General features: G+C 36.8%; 1 protein-coding gene across 5 annotated transcripts in view; it reads left to right on the forward strand.

Annotated features, from left to right (window-relative positions):
- Positions 1 to 16,076, forward strand: part of B3GALT1 (beta-1,3-galactosyltransferase 1) — a 541,267-nt gene that overhangs the window by 176,784 nt on the left and 348,407 nt on the right. The gene's annotated exons all lie outside the window — the stretch shown is intronic.

The following is a 16,076-nucleotide window of genomic DNA, read 5'->3' on the forward strand; positions in this document are numbered from 1 at the left end:
TTTTTCAAATAGAAATAAGTAAGTAAATAAATAAATAAATAAAATCTTTAAGGAAAAAAATAGGGGTTAGTGGGTCATTAAAAAGGTTTTCCTGGAGTCTCTGAGAGTATTAGAGTTTTGAAAAAAGAAGGAACACATATTTTCACTTTCATTCAACCTGGAGTGTTCCCCATCTTCCCCTTCCACCTGGAGGTAAAGGTGTTTTTTAAATTTCCTTTCCCCACACTGTTCTCTTAGAAAGATTCTGCCTTTGGCTGATCATTTATTGGATTATAAAAATCCAGAAAAGGAAGAAAGAAGTCCTGAGTGAACCATAACTGGATGAGATGTTTGAAGATAATTTAGAAAGAATATGAGTAGAGGTTGCTGTTGTATGTGAGGGAAATAAATAGGAGAGAAAGGTAGAGACTTTTAAAAGTATGCCTCTTCTTTGAATATGTATCACACTTATGGGTTCAAGAGCATAGCTATCCAGGAGTAATAGAGAGTAATGTAAAGAAATGGATGCTCAGCCCATTATTTTAAGATGTAGGGCTAAACCACATAGGGCACAGAATGGTAAGACATTTACTGGGAAGACAGAGAGTGAGGATAACCAGACAGGGGAACTATAATGGACAGGGGCATAAACACATGCCATAGCTCAGGTTCTAGAGCTGATAGTAAAAAGCTTGGTACTGAACACTGTGCAGAGGGAAAGGGAATGTAATGGAATGGAGATGTCGTTATATGAAGCTGTGTCTATGGGATCTACCCCTGGAATATGGAAAATTTCTAATCAGTAAGTTGGTTCATACTTCAATACTATTTTGACTTACTACTAGCATTAGACTGCCAAAGTGGCCAGCTAATTGATCTGACTTTTCATTGACAAAGTCCTACTCATTGTCTATACAGTGCAGTTGCTTGTAGAGAAAGACTGACAGGAAATTAGACAGGACTGATCTGTCAAGGACATTTGCAGTATCTTTCAGCATCATTTTCCTTCCCCTGTGTTTCTATTTCTTTTTCGCAGTTATAGGCTAGCAAAATTGTGTTGATATAAGCATCACTTCATCTCTGTGAATCTGATTGTATTGTTTTGGGGCTCTGTTGTCATTGTCTTATCAACAGAGGTGGATTTCAGGTGATGTGAATCAAGACCAAGCTTCAGGGCCAATTACTTAAATATGGGCTCATTCCTTATGAATCTAATTTTTAATTTGTAATCTTGTCTTCTTTTCTTACATAGGGATCCCAAACTTTTGTAAGGTGCAGGTCGCATAAAACCTGGATCTCCTCCTGCAGTAATCTCAGCTACAAAATATGAGGCACAGGTTGAAATGGCCATGAAGAGTACTTTAATCAGTTCTTGAAGCTACATTGAAGGTTCTTGCTATCACTGTTTGGTAGACTCCTAGAATTTGATGTGATTTTGACCCAGATGTTAAAATGTAAATTATTCATTATGAGGCTTACTCTCCAAAGGAGGATATAAATGTGATTCAAAAGTGATTCTTAAAGTTTTGAATTGCCAATTCAGATATAATTACTGGATGATGGAAATTTTTTTCTCCTCATAATCACAAATAAATATACATGCTATGTATTGTGCATATCACATCAGATTTTATATACCTTCTTATTTAAAACTGTATTAATTTGCCAGGGCTGGCATAACAAAGGGAGTCACAAATTGGGTGGCTCAAACAACAGAAATTCGTTGTCTCAGTTCTGGAGGCTAGAAAATCTGAGAACAAGATGTTGGCGGAGTTGGTTCTTTTGGAAGTTTGTGAAGAAGAATCTGTTCCATGCCTCTCTAATAGCTTCTGGGGTTTTGCTGGCAATCTCTTGCTCCTTGGCTTCGGCTGCATTGTGCTGACCTCTGCCTTCATCTTCACATGGTGTTCTCCCTGTCTGTGTCTCTATGTCCAAATTTCCCCATTTTATAAGATCACCAGTCATTTTGGATTAAGGGCCTACCCTACCTCAGTGTGATCTCATTGTTTACTAATTACATGGACAACAAACTTATTTCCCAATAAGATTAGTTTCTGAAATACTGGGAGTTAGGACTTGAACAGATGAATTCTGGATGAACACAATTTACCCCCTAACAATTCATAATAGTAAATAAATCCAAAGAATACTGACATTTATGCCGCTGGCTTCCTTCTACTGTGGACAGCGCTTAGAATTCAAGTTACCAGCTGTAGGTGTTTATCTTGAGTAAGCACAATATCTTAAGTAAGTATTGAGCATTTTTCTAATGTCAGGGGACAAAGTTATAAGCATGTGTTGTTTTTATGGTTTAGAGTTCAGAAAATATCATAACTTGCCCATAAGGTGGTTGCCTCAAGTCACATTTCAATTCTGGGGCCTGCAGCTTTACAAAAGCAACTGATATTGAAGATACACAACATGATCCTTCTTGTCCTATTAAACCTTGACAGCTTTTTGGGTTTTTCCTTTAAGGGGGGAATAGTATGGACAGTTTTGAAGTTCTGTGAACTGTTTTAGGGTTGTGGTATCTTAAAAAAAAAACATTCTATGCAAAAATATACCCACCTCATTAAAAAACATATATATCCCATCCAAAACAAAATTTTGGAATTCCAACTTTTATATTGGAATTCTTTTATGAAATAATGGCATCCTTAGTTTTTGGAGCAACATTGAGCAATTTATTTCGTCACAAAAATCCACATTTAATTTTAATTGATGAAATGGAATTATGGAAAAAGAAGGAAATCTAAATAAGATGAGGCAAAGAAGAAAAAGAAAAAAGATAAAGGGAGATGACCATATGTGAAGAAAAGAAAAAAAGAGAAAGACTTTCTTCTGAATTTTCAGAAAGCCTCTCTTAAGTGACTATTGTAGTTCTGTAAATAATTCTGTCTGCAGAAGATAAAAGGAGCAGATTGGCCAATTACTTTCAAACTGTTTGATCACATCCATGTTTTCATTAATTATTCAAGCTTTAGGACTCATCAAAGAATCCTAATGCATAACTCAAAAGGAGGAGCAAAAGCTAAGACACTGGCAAATGCTTTTTATGTTTAAGATTTCTCCCACTTATGAGCATATGTGCTTTTGAATGTTGGTCTGATTTTAACCTTCTATGTGGTAAGGAGGTTGACAGTTTAGCCCTTTGGAAAAAGGGAAAGAAGGACATAAAGGTGCTTAAAAAGTCATCATGTCAGGGATTACAGCTAGAGGTGAGGATAAAATTATATCCTTGGTGACACGTGGCCTACTCTCAGGTTGTCCCCATTGTGCCCACATCCTTGGTCTAGCTTCACATTTGTTGCTGCAGGCCAAGCAATCATTGACCATATACGAAAACAGTACCTGAGTCTTTACCTGAAAAATAGTTGCAAGAACAATTTAAGGATCATAAGAAAAATGAAATGAGATGATTAGACAGAAGAAAGGAAGGATGATGCAGTGAGATCCTATAATAATGTGAGAGTAAGGTCCAGAGAAACATTTTTATGAAGTCTGTAATGTATTACTTTGGCTTTATCCCGATTGTAAGTTATCAGACCATTTTATGGGCACTATAATGTCACTAGAAGTGCATGTCTAACAAAATAATAGAGTGCATTACCAATTCCTCTGTGGTGACCACTGCAAAGAGACTATTAGACTCATTTTTCAATGTACTTTGGTGTCTAATAGTTTTAAAGAATGGGTGGTTGTGAACCCTATTCAACATTTTAAAGATATTGTTTCTCCTCATGCACAATCCATTGAATCATCAATTTTGAGTACATCTATTTGTCCACCCACGCCTTTTCAGTAAGCTGATTGAAAAGTAAACAACAAAAACACATTTTGAATGACAGACTAGAAAACACTAACTGTGTGAATGGCATTTGGTAGGTCTATGTATTGTTTCAAACAGAATTGATTTTTTTTTTTTTTTTACATTTTGGGTATTATGCAAGTTGGCCTAGAACATTAAAATAGAATATATACAAAATAGATTTTCAAAATAGGAAAATCTGCTTTGCAATAAAATAGCTTAGAGGTCCGAGATAGTAAAATTTATACCTTTATAAAGAATTCCTTTACAATGGATGGATTTAGCAAGCTCTTTAAAAGCAAAGCTTTATTTTAACTTTAAAGATTTATTTATTTGTTTATTTATTTGAGAGAGAGGGAGAGGGAGGAGTGGCAGGATGGGCAGAGGGAGAGGGAGAGGGAGAGGCTGATTTCCCGCTAAGCCGGGATCCTGGATGTGGGGCTGGATCCCAGGACCCTGGAATCATGGCCTGAGCCAAAGGCAGATATTTAACTGACTGAGCCTCCAGGCACACGATATCTATTTAGATAGATATCGTACTGTGTTTATGCAGAGCGGTTTGCTTTACCAATTCTAACTTCAGCCTTCATTGACTGATCTCATGCTCCCAATGCTGTATACTCCTAAATACACTGTTCTTCACCTTTCCAGCTCTTTTAACAATTATTAAAATGGGTGAGAAAAAAAAGAAAACATCCAAGGGAAAGGAGTAGAGCAAGAGGGGTTTTTTCCCAAAGGAAGAGCTACTGGTTTTCTCTATGTCCTTGAATGAGTCAGTTCCATCATTTGTTAAGTAGGAGACTAAACCACTAAACTGGGTGATCCGTCAAGTGTCCCTGCTCCAGATCTACAATGCTATGATGCTAAGTGAGGGCACTAAAATAAAAACTGTAAATAATAAATAAAAGCAAAGGGTAGTGTGGAACCAACTTTCCAAAATTGCTTCGAATCGTCAAAAACAACTTTTTAAATTAAGATTCAGCATTGCAATATTTTGGATTACATACATTTAAATACCCAGATCTGCTACTTACTAGCTCTGGGACCTTGGGTGGATTATGTAACTCCCTATAAGCCACAATTTCCTACTACCTAGTCTTTTATTTTTTTTTTATTTTTTTTTAAAGATTTTATTTATTTCTTTGACAGAGATCACAAGTAGGCAGAGAGGCAGGCAGAGAGAGAGGAAGGGAAGCAGGCTCCCTGCTGAGCAGAGAGCCCGATGCGGGACTCGATCCCAGGACCCTGAGATCATGACCTGAGCGGAAGGCAGTGGCTTAACCCACTGAGCCACCCAGGCGCCCTACTACCTAGTCTTTTAAATAAGAATAATGATATTACTATATAGGTGAGGATTCAATAAGGTGTACAGGCAAAGTTTAGTAGGAACTAAGTGCTCCGTAATGTTAACATTTATTATTCTTATCCAGATGTGTATTGACAATGATTAACTTATTCTTCAATTACTTATTAAAAAATATCCATGTGTATTTTATGTCAAGCATTATGCCAAATACTGGGCATCTAGTAGTTGCAGAATAATCTCTTCTACCTCTTGGTTATTATTTGATTATTAATGTGGACTGTTATGCACTTGTAGGAAAGCATATATTTTATATGGATTAGCTTTGTCTTAAGAATATACGACTGAGAAGGAAATGTAACAAGTCACAGATTCAAGTACGTAAAAAAATAATTGTGATTTGTCTCCTACTAAGTGTAAGTCAACGCTCTGGTCCTTTTTTGATTGGCAGCAGAAAATCTAATCTTGTTAGTGGAAGGTAACTTTGTCCCCTCTTGTCTCAAGCTCATTCACTTTTGGTTCAGTTCAGGATTTTCTATAACCACTTTTTTTCCACCCCTTGCTTTCTTCCCATTGAATTCTTACGTATTGTGATAGAATCAGGATGTCTGATCTGTGGTTGCCTCTCTGTCATCTGCAGTCTTGGTTTTCATTTGACTTCTGTCCTGTAGACATTGAAAACATGGAAGTTGTTCTGTGGGACTACAGAGTGCTGCCACTGAGCACCTAGACTCTGTTGGGCTTTTACCGACTTTGTGGTCCTCTGCGATTTAGAGCTCTCCACCTGATCCCTAGCTAGAGCTGCCCATCCTGCAGACTTTTGTTTACCTATGGAATCCCCTCCCTTCCAGCTGGAGTAACAATCGAGGCTCACTGATCCTCAACGTTTTACTGTCGTTTGTTCCTCAGTCACGGTCTTGAGAATTTCCTTTATTTCCTCCATACCTCATGAGAGCGGAAGAAAGCTTGGGTAGGATAGGTGTTCACCTCAGGCCTTCTCTCTCTCTCTCAGTATTTTCTTAAAAGATTTTTTTTTTTTTAGAGAAAGAGAGAGAGAAAGAGTGAGAGAGAGAGCAAGCGCAGGCAAGAGTGGGGAGGGGCAGAGGAAGAGAAACTTTAGACTCCCTGTTGAGCCCTGAGCACAGACCCCAACACAGGGTGGAGAAGGGGGACCTGGATCTCAGGACCCATGAGACCAATATTTAAATCCATGCTTTTGGACTTTTTTTTTTTTCCCCTTTCATGCTGCTGGTACTTGAAATTCAAAGCCTTGGTTTTAAAGACTATTATCTGCACCGTTGACTTACAAAGGTCAAATTAATTGCTCAAAGGCCAAAAATGTGATTCTTTGTTCTCTCTGAATCAACCATACCCTGAGGCATAGAGAAAGCACTCTTTTCTACTTATATATAGTAGAAAAACAGAACTAAAAGAAATTGAAAAAAGTCAACACTTAGTTTAATAGCAAAATACCCTACTACAGAAGGATATCCACTAAGAAATAAAATGGAAAGTGTACTAGTGCACTGTATATTTATCGGTGTTTTCCTAGCTCCATAAGACAAAATAAAAACAAAACAACAAATGTACCATATATATGCATATATATGTATATACGTGTGTTTTATATATATATAGTATGAAATATATGCATATTTCATATATAATGTTTTTGAACTGCATATATTATCACTGACTGTTTTTAAAAATCTTTGAACATGAGCATGCTGTCTTGGTTGAATACTTCTAGCTATAAATACCATTAATTCATATATTGAATGCCTACTGTTGCAGAATTTCTTTTCCTTTAGTGCTTGTGGTGTTTGGTCACACTGCTGCTTCTAAGAATGAAGAGATAGACCAAAGAGTGATGGGCAACAAAGCAAAGTTTATTGAGCTATAGTACAAACCTCCTGAAGCAAGAAGGGACCCAAGAGCGTTGCCAATTTGGATTTAAATCAAAGGGTTTTTATGGGCTCTTTGGGGTGGGTGGTTTTGATTAACCCTCCATGCTCCTGTCACCCAATCAGATTTTTGTCCGCTTGCTCATCTACCTATCAGACAGTTGTTCACTTGGGAAAGGGTGGAGGGTTCCTTCCAGGGTGGTGTAGAATCCTTTTAAGGTTGGTTTCCTCTCAGGGCAGGACTGGGGGCTGGGTGGTTGTCCCTGCCTGCCTTTCTTCTGACTGTTTTTCATTTACTACGTATGCCAGGAACTAGGGATAAATTAGTGAAAAAGAATGATGTATGTGTCCCTGATCTTCTAAATGCTGGGAATTTCTCAGTCACCAAGTGAATATCAAAAGTCTTCAAGCTTACATCCCACACTGTAGAACCTCCTAAACACCTACCAAGGCATTGAAAGCCACACCCGGAATCTTCTCTTGCTCTGTCTGGTGGTAAAGTGTATTTAGCATTTTCTTCACCACTACCAAGAGTACTGTTAGATCCCCAAAAGAGTTAACTCAGGTACACAATTTTAAGAATGATTTCTAAAAAAAGAAGGCACTTTTAAATGAATAATATGCAGAAAGAAGTGTGTTTTTTAAATAATTAAAGCTTACTTCCCACTTAATAACTATAATTTCTCAAGGTGCAGCTGGTTTTTAGAAGACTACAAAATGACTCCCATCAGTTTAAACAACAGAAATTTGGTATATTTCCTTTCTAGTTGGGTTTAAAATTGGATACAGCATAAATTCGTCTCTCCTTGCAGTCTTTAGCAAATAATCTTGTAGTCTGATTCTAATATTGCTAAACTGAAATTAATAATATATCAGACTCTGAAAAGATGAACGGTATTTTGCAGCTATACAACAGAGCTTTCAAAGCTCCAGGAGGACTGGGGTTTTTATTTTTTGTTTTTAAACAATGCCATTTATTTTAAGCCTTTTTATTCTTTTAGTACATCATCTGATGGGAAGTCAGGATGAATTTAAATAAATTAACTCATTCAGGACATAGAGCTTTATCTTTTAGATAATACATTTCCACAAATAAAAAATTCGAAATACACATTTTCCATAATCTTTTAGGTCAGTTTTTCTCAGACTTGCATAATATATAGTATCTTTTTAAGGAAAAAGCAAAAACAAGGACAAAAATCTTCTGTTTGAGCCCCAGGTTTCAAATCATTTTTATTACATTGTTACTTAAAAATATGCAAACATAATACCAGTATAAATGTCTTATGCTTATATCTCTTACAAAACATAATTACAAATAAAATAGAAACAAATCTACAAATGTGAGAAATTCAATTTCACAATATTGGTTTTTAATGTAGCAGGAAATGTTTTGTTAAAATGAAATATTTGTTCACTATATGAATATGGCACTGGATGGCTACATACAGATTCTTGTATCCAGTATGACAATATGGTATGTAGTAAAGTGACCATTCTTCTAATGTTTTGCTTGTGGAAACTCTTTTGGTACAGTATCATCATTGGCTTTCTCTCTCTCTCTCTCTCTTTTTTAAGATTTTTTTTTATTTATTTTGAGAGAGAGAGAGAGCACAAGTGGAAGGAAGGGGCAGAGGGAGAAGGAGAGGCAGATTCCCCACTGAGCAGGGAGCCTGACATGGACTCAACTCCAGGACTCTGGATCATGACCTGAGCCGAAGACAGATGCTTAACTGACTAAGCCACCCAGGTGGCCTCTAAGTCTATTTATTTTTAACATTTCCTGGTACCATTCTATTTGCAAACATGAACACTGGGTTCATATGAGAGTATATGACTGTAAATACTGGTCTAGAAGATCCAGGAACGACTTAGGTTATTTTTTTGAATTATTGTGGGAAATAAAAACAAAAACATAAAAAATAATTGTAAAAGGATAATTTTTAGAAGGGTGGACTCAAAATTATTAAGTTATGAAAAGAAAAATAAAATTATTTCACTTCAGTTATTTTTTTAATTTAAACTTTATTTTAATTTTTCAGTGTTCCAAGAGTCATTATTTATGCATCACACCCAGTGCTCCATGCAATACATGCCCTCCTTAATACCTGCCACCAGGTTCACCCAACCCCCCACCCCTCTCCACTCCAAAACCCTCAGTTTATTTCTCAGAGTCCATAGTCTCTCATGGTTGGTCTCCCCCTCCAATTTCCCCCAACTCACTTCTCCTCTCCCTCTCCCAATGTCTTCCATGTTATTCTTTATGCTTCACAAGTAAGTGAAACAATATGATAATTGACTCTCTCTGTTTCACTTATTTCACTCAGCATACTCTCCTCCAGTCCCATCCATGTTGATACAAAAGTTGGGTATTCATCCTTTCTGATGAAGACATAATATTCCATTGTATATATGGACCACATCTTCTTTATCTGTTCATCTTTTGAAGGGCATCTTGGCTCTCTCGATAGTTTGGCAACTGTGGCCATTGCTGCTATGAACATTGGGGTACAGATGGCCCTTCTTTTCACTACATCTGTATCTTTGGGGTAAATACCCAGTAGTGCAATTGCAGGGTCATAGGGAAGCTTTATTTTTAATTTCTTAAGGAATCTCCACACTGTTTTCCAAAGTGGCTACACCAACTTGCATTCCCACCAACAGTGTAAGAGGGCTCCCCTTTCTCCACATCCTCTCCAACACTTGTTTACTGTCTTGTTAATTTCGGCCATTCTACCTGGTGTAAGGTGGTATCTCAATGTGGTTTTGATTTGAATCCCCCAGATGGCTAATGATGATGAACATTTTTCATGTGTCTATTAGCCATTTGTATGTCTTCTTTGGAGAAGTGTCTGTTCATGTCTTCTGCCCATTTTTTGATGTGATTATATGGTTTTTGAGTGTTGAGTTTGAGGAGTTCTTTATAGATCTTGGATATCAGCCCTTTGTCTGTACTGTCATTTGCGAATATCTTCTCCCATTCTGTGGGTTGCCTCTTTGTTTTGTTGACTGTTTCCTTTGCTGTGCAGAAGCTTTTGATCTTGATGAAGTCCCAAAAGTTCATTTTTGCTTTTGTTTCCTTTGCCTTTGGAGACGTATTGAAAGAAGTTGCTGTGGGCGATGTTGAATAGGTTACTGCCTATGTTCTCCTTTAGGATTTTGATAGATTCCTGTTTCACGTTGAGGTCTTTTATCCATTTCAAGTTTATCTTTGTGTATGGTGTAAGAGAATGGTTGAGTTTTATTCTTCTATTCATAGCTGTCCAATTTTCCCAACACCATTTATTGAAGAGACTGTCTTTTTTCCACTCTATATATTTTCTGCTTTGTTGAAGATTATTTGACCATAGAGTTGTGGGTGCATATCTGGGCTCTCTATTCTGTTCCACTGGTCTATGTGTCTATTTTTGTGCCAGTACCATGCTCTCTTGGTGATCACAGCTTTGTAGTAAAGCTTGAAATCAGGCCACATGATGCTCCCAGTTTTGTTTCCCCTTTTCAACATTTCCTTAGCAATTCGGGGTCTCTTCCAGTTCCATACTAATTTTAGGATTGTTTGAAAAAATGACAGTGGAATTTTGATTGGGATGGCATTGAAAGTATAGATTGCTCTAAGCAGTATAGACATTTTAACAATTTAACAATCAGCAATGTTTATTCTTCCAATCCATGAGCATGGAATGCTTTTCCATCTTTGTGTCTTCTTCAGTTTCTTTTATGAGTGTTCTGTAGTTCCTTGAGTCCAGATCCTTTACCTCTTTGGTTAGGTTTATTCCTAGGTATTTTTATTTCCAGGTATTTTTAAATTATTTCACTCAGTTATTAATAAAGAAACTAATAAGATGTTATCAACTGACTCAGAAGGGAAGTCAAAATACCACAACATGCACAGTTGAGTCAGGAATGTTGAAATGAATCTACAAATAGATGCAAAACTGGCCTTTTTCCCTTATGAGAGATATGGGAAGAGAAATTAGTTTTCCCTCCATTAAAAGGAATGTGCAGGTCTTTGGATAACTATCATTTTAATTTTTAACAGTGATCTAGAATTTATAGCTTTGTAAAGTAGCTCAAATTGCCCTCCAAAAGAATCAGATAGCCAAAAAGTGGGTGCTGGTTAATATCTCCATTCCATTAAAGTTGCTCAGTCTCCTTTTGGTCCATTTCAGTCTTTTACAAAATATCCATCCAATATAATTAAGAGGAATATACAGATCCAGAGAATTTATCCTTGGATCTCTATGGAAACCTTGGATATCTCTTTAGCTCAGCCATTTCTTTTGAGAAATGACTTCTAGCTACAGATGAATGCCCCATGTGAGCCCTTAGTCTTAAAGGAATTTGTAGTTCTCCCTTCAAATATAAATACCAAGCAACCTGCTTAGATGAATGGGGTGACTTCTAAAGGATGAAAAACTGTGAATAACTAACCCCAAATCTTTCACATAAAAACTTTGCCCAAAGGCAGAGTTAACAATGATAAGCCAAATCTTCAATAAGAATGATTGAGCTTGGGGCGCCTGGGTGGCTCAGTGGATTAAGCCGCTGCCTTCGGCTCAGGTCATGATCTCAGGGTCCTGGGATCGAGTCCCACATCGGGCTCTCTGCTCAGCAGTGTGCCTGCTTCCCTCTCTCTCTCTGCCTGCCTCTCCATCTACTTGTGATCTCTCTCTGTCAAATAAAATCTTTAAAAAAAAAAAAAAAAAAAAAAGAATGATTGAGCTTTTGGGGTACCTGGGTGGCTCAGTGGGTTAGGCCTCTGCCTTCAGCTCAGGTCATGATCCCAGGGTCCTGGGATCAAGCCCCGCATTCAGCTCTCTGTTCGGCGGGGAGCCTGCTTCCGCCTCTCTCTCTCTGCCTGCCTCTCTGCCTACTTGTGAACTCTGTCAAATAAATAAATAAAATCTTAAAAAAAAATGAGTTTTCTTTTCCTCTTTTCTTCCTCTCTTCCTCTTTCTTTCTTTCTTTTAGGGGAGGGCAATTACTGTATGCCAGGTACTACATTAAGTATTTTATACATATTATTTCATTAAATATCACAATAAGCCTATAGGTATGTGTATTTTATGAGTGAGAAAAATCTGCCCGAACTAATCACATGTTAAATACTCAAGAAAATGTTATTAGAAGAAAAACAGGGCAAAATCAAATGTATATTTGATGAGATCTGCAGTAATAATTAGGACAATTTCTTAAGAACTTAGATGACACATATTGTCCCAAAGTTAGAATCTCAGTCACTATTTATGGGACACATCCTACTCCTTCCATCTCATCTGGGAAACTGAATGTTCAACTTACATTTTTTTCCATAGGGCTATGTATGCATTTGTCACAGCACTTGCCAAATGGCATTAAATTATCTGTTTATGTGTTTATGTCTTCTTACCATCAATGGCTAAGCTATGAGTTACTTTAGAAGACGGACCGTGTTTTATTCAAGTACATATAGAGACTTGCACAGTAACTGGCATATACTAGGAGCTAAATATACAACTAAGGGGTGGAAAGGTAAGCTAATTCCTATAATTAAGCTTCTAGAATAATTCAGTCATAATCACTAATTCCTAAGATTTTATTTCCTCTTTCAAAATGTTTCAGTGTTGTTATATAGATTTTAGTACTTAATAAATCCATTGAGTTTGGAGCTGCTTAAAATTTACCTTAAGAAAAGGTAACACATGGAAAGTCTTGTCTATCATCGGATACAAGCCTGCAGACTGAATGTCATGATGTGACATCTCTTTGAGAGTTAGTGGGGAAGAAAGCTGTGACAATATTAAAAAAACCATTAAAAATCATCTAGAATTTTACACCACAATTATGTATCTAATGGATTGAGATTAAGCAAGTCTTAAGTGCCAGTATTTATCAGGTTCCTCAAATCTTACAAACTCTACACCACCTTTCTTCCTTACAGTATTTCTTAAAATACCAGGGAATATCAAAGAATGACTAAGAAACTGGCAACGCAGGGAGCTGATATTTACATTGGCAGAATGGAAGGACAGAAACCAAGCTAAAATGAGATTGGTAGAGTGAAAATTAGGGAAGGAAAAATTACAGTAAAATGCTAGGAAAATGTTTCAGTGTGTTAACTATTCTAATCATCAGCTATTTGGTTGGGGAATAAAAATAAAACATGAGATTTAAAAAATGTATTACTTGGTCAAAATATATACATTTCTTAAATATTAAATATGTTAAAACTACATAAACAGGAACTGTGATTCCTAATTAACAATAGATTTCTTTTGAAGTTATCACTGACCAGAGTTAGAAAGTAATAAAAGTGACATCTGACAGTTTGAACTGCAATCTGATAATATTTTCTGTTGATACATGGAATGGTTCTCATGTTCGAGAGAATTAGATTTCCAATTACTTTAGAGGTTTAGTGGCCATTTTTGGTCCTGCCAGGAGAATGCAACCCAAACCCTAAATTGTCTGGTCAGAGACTAGGAAAGACAGTAGAAGTCATTAATAGGCAATGTTGTAGATGCTGCTTGATTAAATACAAAACATTCATTACCCATCATGGTCTTGGTTTAAAGCACACTTCTCATTCCAAGGCTAATTTTTGAACTACTCACTATTTCTAGCATGTTTCCTCTTAGAGCAATCTACAAAATCATGTTGGTTTTCTTCTAGATAGTTTCACAAAATAAACAACAGCATATTCCTCTTTAAAAGGCTCAGAAATTCAATAATTATATGGTTCATGTTTTATTTGTTTGTTTCTAAATTATATTCTTTCACCTTTTTGATTTATAAATGCCTCCTCCATTTTGGAAAGAATTTTGGACAAATAGTTTAGAAAGCCATAAAAAGGAACAAGGTGATTTTTTTTTTTTTTATACCAGTTAGATGAAGGAAAATTTTCATGTGCTTTAGAAATTGGACTGCCCACAGAGGGACTTCATTTAAAAGTGTGTTGGGGTGGCGGTGAGGGAGTTGTTATTTCCCTAAAAGTACTTTATATTGGAATGCTGGTCCATTCGTGGTTATGCTTTGTTTGTATATCAAATACTTTACCTCTCACAAGTTTGGATTTCTTGTGAATATGCACAATGTTGTTGTTGGGGAAGCCTGCGAATCCCTCGTTGGCAGCAGAGTCACCAGAAGTAGAAGCACCTGTCCTCCCAGCTGGGATTTGCTCATGGGAAAGAGGGTCATTTAACACCATGTTGTCCTCATGGACAGCTGTATATATAAGCTGCCGTAGGGTGTGGAAGACCTAAATTCTGTTTTGAAAAAAGACTTCAATGTTCAAATGAAATTTGACATGAAAAATATTTTGATGTTTTTATTCATTTGATTTGGAGAATATTTAGGCTTGGTTTAATAGAAAAATGTTATTTAGTTTGCTTTAGTCTGATCACTCTAACAGCTTTTAATGACTCAGTGAACACCAATATTTTCAGCTCAGCTTAGCTTGGGGTTTAGCATAAAATAGTTCATTCTGTTTTGATGCAAGCCCTTAGCTAGAACGTGGGTCTTCTCTCAGTGCTACAGACATAACTCTTTGTTTTTGTCCATTTTAATTGTCTATTTTCCTCCAACAGACTTTGAGCTCCATAACAGAGGCTGTGTCTCTTTTGCTAACCATCATTTTTTTTCCTAGCATGCTGTCACTGTGTTTATCCTTGATACATTTGTGCTTAATAAGTCTTTGTTAAGTGGATACATAAATGAAAAAATGAAGAATTATTTTTCACTGGCCAGGAAGGAGGTAAAGGCTCCTTCATAAAGACTAAGTGATTTCTGAAAATTATTCCAAAACTGAAAAGTCTCTTTGAGTCCTTTGTTTTTTATTTTTTTTATTAAGGTATTTACTCACAATTGAATTTACTTACAATAAAATGTACTTTTTTATGGGCATAGTTCCAGAGTTTTTTCAAGTGTGTCTACTTATATAATCACTGTCCTAATCAAGATGCAGAATTTTTGAAGCACTGGGTGGCTCAGTCAGTTGAGCGTCTGTCCAACTCTTAGTTTCACCTCAGGTCATGATCTCAGGGTTGTGAGAACAAGTCCCACTTTGGGCTCTGCACTCAGTGCAGAGTCTACTTGTCCCTCTCCCTCTGCTCTTCCTCTCTCTCTTTCTCTCTAATAATAAAATCTTTAAAAAAAAAATCTAGAAATTTTCCATTTTCCCAGAAAGTGCCCTCATGCCACTTTCTAGTTAATCTCTCACAACACTGTTCTGATTATTACCATAGCCTCTTTTTTTCCATCTTTTCTAGAACTTCACATAAATATAACCATAACCAAATACAGTATGTAGTTGTTTTGTCTGTAATAATGAGATTAATGGGAAAGGACTATATTTATTTAAAAAACTGCTGTATACTTCTCCTTGAAGGATTTATTGTCCTGTCTTCCCCATTCTTTGACCAAGAGCTCTTAAGAATTTCAAAGATGGGGGCGCCTGAGTGGCTTAGTCAGTTAAGCCTCTGTCTTTGGCTCAGGTCATGATCTCGGGGTCCTGGGATCGAGCCCTGCCTGGGGCTCCCTGCTTCTCCTTCTCCTTCTGCTTGCTGCCTCCCCCTGCTTGTGCTCGCTCTCTCTCTTAAATAAATAAATAAAATCTTTAAAAAAAGTAATTTCAAAGATATACAGAATAAGATTCTTAGAAGTAAAGTTCAGAAGTACCATCAAACTTATATCATTGTACTGTGTGCCTCCATACACAGTCAATGGACAGGTCCAGCCGATCAAGAGCGGCATAATTTAGAGCTGGGAACACAGCCTTGTCTTCCTAGCGTCTCTGAGCTTTACACAGCACTACACCATTGGTTTCACTTATCCTCGGGACAGTTCCATGGGTAAACAGACGTATGTGTGACAAATTGGGGAAGTTAAGAAAGAGCTCCAAAATTAGATATTTCCAATAAAAATCTTCTTTAAAATGTGTTTTCAGTAACATATAACTCTTTGTGATGTAGAGGGTGGTGTTTGGGTAGAATTGCAAAGGAGGTTTGCAAAGAACTGTAGTCAGTTTGCAGGCAGTGGAAAAAGGCTTGCCAACTAAAGCCTGTAGAAAATGGATTCATCGAATTAGAGCAGTCCATGATCAACT

Source organism: Lutra lutra, chromosome 3, assembly GCF_902655055.1.
Source record: "Lutra lutra chromosome 3, mLutLut1.2, whole genome shotgun sequence".
Classification (NCBI taxonomy): Eukaryota; Metazoa; Chordata; class Mammalia; order Carnivora; family Mustelidae; genus Lutra; species Lutra lutra.